This window comes from Cyprinus carpio, chromosome B2 (assembly GCF_018340385.1).
Source record: "Cyprinus carpio isolate SPL01 chromosome B2, ASM1834038v1, whole genome shotgun sequence".
NCBI lineage: Eukaryota > Metazoa > Chordata > Actinopteri > Cypriniformes > Cyprinidae > Cyprinus > Cyprinus carpio.
Genome location: NC_056598.1, coordinates 31150842 through 31157108, shown reverse-complemented (window position 1 = coordinate 31157108; position 6267 = coordinate 31150842). Strand labels below are relative to the sequence as shown.

The 6267-nt window shown below is 39.0% G+C and overlaps 1 pseudogene; it reads left to right on the top strand.

Annotated features, from left to right (window-relative positions):
• The first annotated feature begins 237 nt into the window (after positions 1-237).
• LOC122136334 lies at positions 238-4053 on the top strand (annotated as a pseudogene).
• The last annotated feature ends 2214 nt before the right edge of the window (positions 4054-6267 follow it).

Below are 6267 nucleotides of genomic sequence, written 5' to 3'. Positions count from 1 at the left end.
TTCAGCTGTTGTGTGTTTGTGTCTCTGTGTTCTTGCAGTAAAATGGCAGAAGCCAAAGTTTCTCAGGATGAGTTCATGTGTGCAGTGTGTCTGGATCTCCTGAAGGATCCAGTGGCCATTCCCTGTGGACACAGTTACTGTAAGAGCTGTATTACAGACTGCTGGGATCAGGAGGATCAGAAGAGAGTCTACAGCTGCCCTCAGTGCAGACAGACCTTCAGTCCAAGACCTGCTTTAGCTAGAAACACCATGCTGGCTGAAGTGGTAGAAAAACTGAAGAAGACCAGACTCTCTGCTGACTGTGACGCTGGAGCTGGAGATGTGCAGTGTGACGTCTGTACTGGAAGAAAATACAAAGCTGTCAAGTCCTGTCTGGTGTGTCTGGAGTCTTACTGTCAAACTCATTTTTGAGAGTATCATTCACGTAAACCACACAAAGTGACTGAAGCCACTGGACGACTGCAGGAGATGATCTGCCAGAAACATGAGAAGATCCTCGAGGTTTTCTGTCGCACTGATAAGAAATGTATATGTCTGCTGTGTACGATTATTGAACATAAAAACCATGACATTGTACCAGCTGCAGACCAGAGGACAGAGAAACAGGTATTTAACACTAGACACGGATGAAATATTGGACATTTGTGTCATATGTGTTTATATCAGCACCATATTAACAGCTCACAGCATTCACACGTCACACGACAGCAGAAATGAACAGCAGCTGCAAGAAGAGTTTCACTTTTTCCTGAAAATGCACCGTAAACCTTTATCAACACTTTCTTAAAAAAATAGGCCTTAAGCAACATAAAATAATGAAATTAACTATTCACCCTTTCTTTGACAAAATAAACATTTGTCAGGAATAAACCAAACTATACTACACAGAAGAAACACTGTCAGTGTGAAGCTCTACGCCTGTGTTAGTTTCACTTTTCTAATGCTTGGAATTGCGCTGTGAAATGTGCCTTAATCTTCATGTTGATTCATGTATTGTAACTGATTCACAGTTTAAACCTAGAGTCATTGTTTATCAGCTCCACTTTTAATGGATTCATCTGTTCATGATGATTTAGTGGCAGTAGTTTTCTGTGAGATTCACTATCATCTGTTTGTCCTGCAGAAGCAGCTGAAGGAGACGCAGAAGACGCTCCAGCAGAGAATCCAGCAGAGAGAGAAAGATCTCCAGCAGCTGAGAGAGACTGTGGAGTCTCATAAGGTGAGTCTGGAGAAGAAGAGAAGTTTGTCTCCGTCTCAGTTCAGACTCACTGAAGCTGAATCACTGTGTGTCCTAACAGCGCTCTGCACAGACAGCAGTGGAGGACAGTGAGAGGATCTTTACTGAGCTCATCCGCTCCATTGAGAGAAGCCGCTCTGAGCTGATACGACTGATCAGAGATCAGGAAAAGACTGCAGTGAGTCGAGCTGAAGAACGACTGGAGCGACTGGAGCAGGAGATCAATGATCTGAGGAGGAGAGACGCTGAGCTGGAGCAGCTTTCACACACACAGGATCACATCCAGTTCCTGCAGGTAACACAGATCTAGAAGAACAGGATCAGAGTGGACTTGAGCAGATCCTGCTGTGACAGAGACTCACAGAGAAACAGTTCATGAGTGTCTTATTATATAATCATCAGTCAGACTCGCATCTGATCATCTTCTGAAAGAGACGCCGCTTACAAACTAGAAATCTCTTATGAATCATTCCTCTCAGCTCTTTCTACTGGAAGATATATTTAGCTGTCAAACACCACTAGCGCCACCAACAGTTCAAAACTTCACTAACATTTCAGCTTTTTTCCTCATTTTTCCTTCTGATTTACTGCATAATGGTGAAATCAGTGAACTCAATAGTGCAGATTCTGAGTAACATTCATCAAAATTGGATCAGATAATCTTCAAACTTAATAAAATAGATTTTTATTGATTTTTATGAGACTCCACTGATGTGCTTGAGCTGTTAGATGGACATTTATGTTCTTAGCAGATGTTTTATCATCCAAACTATTTCCTAGAAAGTTCAAATATAAGTTCATAGTTCTCGGGACATTCTCCTGGTTATAAAGCGATGTGACGTGACACATAGCCAAGTATGGTGACCCATACTCAGAATTTGTGCTCTGCATTTAACCCATCCAATGTGCACACACACACACACCGTGAACACACACCCGGAGCAGTGGGCAAAAACGAACACACACCGTGAACACACACCCGGAGCAGTGTGTATCATTTATGCTGCGGCGCCCGGGGAGCAGTTGGGGGTTCGGTGCCTTGCTCAAGGACACCTCAGTCATGGTATTGCTGGCTCGAGATTCAAACCCACAACCTTAGGGTTAGGAGTCAAACTCTGTAACCATCAGGCCACGACTTCCCCACAAATTCACACCAGCAGCAGGAACTCTGAAGCAGCGACAGCGACATCTTTATTTGCAGCATTTACAAACGTCGATAACTGATGAATGGAGGATGCTGTGATTGGAGCAGTTTTTGATATAACTGAGATGGAATGTAAAAAAATCAAATTAAATTCAAAATAAACTAAGGAAACTGGGGAGACAACAAAGGAGATCCACAGGAGGATCGTCGGGGATTCTGGGGGCAGAATAAGCACAGGTTAGAGTAGAGAGAGTCTGTGTACTTAGTAGTGAACAGTAGACCGGACGCTGAAGTACTGAGGTGAGGGAGTCTTTGTACTGGGTTTGATTATTGAGTGCAGGTGCAGGTGATCAGTACTCCAGCGACTGGGACCAGGTTACGGTGATGATTCCCTGACAATATGATCATGGATTTTATTTTTTTATTTTTTTAATCTTCAATATATTCATTAGCTCATAATCACTGTCTGTGAAGATTATATATTTGGTCTTTGTTTGTGCACATCTTAAATCATTTATTAATCATTTGTTCATGTCTTCATGTTTGTGCAGCACCCAATCTAAAGTGGAAACTATTCACAATTTGTAAATGTTTATAAACATTTACTATTGTTTTGTATCTTTGTTGGCACTGGACTTTTAGCTACGCTAACAATGTATGAGTAAAGGGTGGTTAGTTAGCTAGTGGTTAGGTGGTTAACTAAATGCTTGGTAAAGACATATCACACATTGTAATCTGGGTGCAAAACATATATTTATCATAAAAACCACTAAATAACATAAAATGTACACCTCATAATAAAAACTTATATTGATCATAAATACCACGTAATATTAGAATAGGTACCCCTTAGTTTCAAAATACTTTCAGTATAAATCATTTGTAATTCTCCATGTTGTAACCCTGTTATTCCCCAAACTTTGCATATTATTCACTGATACCTACACCGAGGTACTCTATAGGTACACTGTAATTACAAAAAATTACGCTGTAAATTTTGTTTACTTTCGCTGTAAATCGCGGCTGTAATCTAAAGTGTTTCCCTGTTTTCTGTAGAGTTTCCAGTCTCTCTCAGCACCTCCTGAATCTACAGACGGAAATGATGATCTCTGTAGTTCTCTCTTCTCTTCTGATGCTCTGAGAGAACCTGTCCATCAGCTGAGACACAAACTGGAGGATTTCTGCAAAGAGGAGCTCAGAAAGATCTCAGACAGAGGTAAAGTCCTGGAGATTCATCTGCTCTCAGAAACCAGTCCATCATCATCTCATATCATGGAGAAATCATATTAGAAATGTGTTAGGAACAGATACAGGATCGTGAGAATCTCACTGTTCATGTCTGTTGATTTCCACAGTCACACTCACCAACATTGTTCTCTGGACCAGAAAGGACTTCCTACAATGTAAGTCAGTAAGAAAACCAGCAGAAAAACTCACTGAATGTGTTCATGTTCTTCCTGTAGAAGGTGACAGAAGAGTTTTATAAACTGACGATGTAAATGATGATGTGCACAGATATCTGCTCATCTGTACTGAGACACTGATGATACACTGAACATGAAGAGTTCAGCTACATTAAAAGATCAAACAGATTCATAATTCCTGATTCTTGTGTGTTTTCTCTGCATCAGATTCCCCATCAGCTCACTTTAGATTTGAACACAGTGAATGAACTCCTCCGTCTGTCTGAGAACAACAGAGTGATTACTGGTACTGTCACAGAGCAGTCGTATCCTGATCATCCAGACAGATTTGATGTGTATCAGGTGTTGTGTAGAGAGAGTGTGTGTGGACGCTGTTACTGGGAGCTGGAGTGGAGTGGAGATAGAGGTGTGGATATATCAGTGTCATATAAGAGCATCAGCAGGAAGGGAGATGGTGATGAGTGTGGGTTTGGATTTAATGATCAGTCCTGGAATTTGTTCTGCTCTTCCTCCAGTTACTCATTCACACACAATAACATAGAGACTGCTCTCTCTGTGAAGTCTGTCAGCAGTAGAATAGGAGTGTTTGTGGATCACAGTGCAGGAACTCTGTCCTTCTACAGCGTCTCACACACAATGAGCCTCATCCACACAGTCCAGACCACATTCACTCAGACGCTCTATCCTGGGTTTTGTGTTTATAAAGGATCATCAGTGAAACTGTGTTGATGAATCAGAATAGATATTATTATCATAATGGCCTTTCAGTTCAGAAGATCCCACAGTGAATAAATAATTGTCATTATTTACCTTAGATTCAGCTCAGATTCTGAATTATAATGAATTTTACTAACTATGACCTAGAAATGGAAAGACAAATAATTGATGATGTCTTTTATAAGAAACTGAGTACTGACCCCACCATTGTTTTTAAGAATGAAATTCAGGAATACCTTCAACAGTTGGTGGATGTTGGTGAGATTACAAAACAGGAGTTTAGTTTTATGAAGGATGATTATCCAGTTACACCAGTCATTTATATACTTCCCAAAATACATAAAGGCTTTACTAATCCTCCAGGAAGACCGATTATATCTGGAATCGGGTCTCTTACTGAGAAAATGTCAACATTTGTGGATTTTTTCTTAAAGCCAGTTGTATCTACATTGCCTTCTTTTGTAAAAGACTCTATCGATATGATAAAAATCTTAAAAATTGTTGATTAACCTGATGAAATATTGTTTGTAACACTTGATGTTGAGTCTTTATACACCAACATTCCACATGAAGGAGGGATAGAGGCAATAGAAGTCTTTCTTAGAGACCCACATCAAAACAAAAACCTGTGTTGATTGCATTAAAACATTAGCTAAAATGGTGTTGACAAAAATTTTTTTAAGATACAAAGATGATTTCTTTCTTCAGATTAAGGGTACTGCCATGGGCAGCACCATGGCCACAAATTATGCTAACTTGTATGTGGGCCTCTTTGAACAGAAATTAATGAATCCCTTTCTTTCAAATATTGTAATTTGTCGAAGGTATATTGATGATATTTTTATGTTATGGTCAGGTACTGAAAATCAATTGCTACAATTCCACAGTTTTCTTAACACTAATGATGAACACTTACGCTTTACAGTGAATTATGATGATTCATGTGTTAGTTGTTTGGAGATTCATATTATTAGGAATGGCAATAAAATAATCACAGATCTTTATAGAAAACCCACTGATCGTAACACACTTCTGCATGGACACAGCTAAAATACTACAACTTTGAAACGTAGCTTGCCCATTAGTCAATTTAACCGGATACGACGAATTTGTAGTACTGAACAGACATATACACAACAAAGTACTGATCTGGTTAACAGATTTACGGAGCGAGGTTACAATGAAGATTGGATACAGTCTGCAGTTAGGAGATTTGGAAATGAAAGTCAAGAGACCTCTCTAAATAAAAAAAAACGGTTAAAATCAGAAAATAAATCCATTGTATGTACTGTTCAATATTCTCCTATTTGTTCAGATATAAAAAATATCATAAATAAACACTGGTATATCTTAAAATCTGATCCACCCCTTAGCGATATCTTTGAAAAAACACCAAGGTTTGTGTATAAACGCTATCCTAATATACCTGATCATCTTGTAAGAGCTGATGTTAGTTTACCTGAATGACCCACTCATTTTTTATCTATCTCTTCGGGTAATTATAGTGGTGGTCGTTGTGCCCAGTGTAATTTCACTATAAAAACAAATGTCTTCTCTCATCCTCATTCAGGAAGGGAGTTTAAAATTAAGGATGTCATCACTTGTACTACTAAAAATGTTACTTATAACACAAAAAGACAACACTAACACTAGAACATAAGAATGAAGAACAAACAAAAAATAAAACGCACAAATAATCTAAAAAACCCAGGAGCAGTACATTTTAATTCAAAAAGGCATAATCT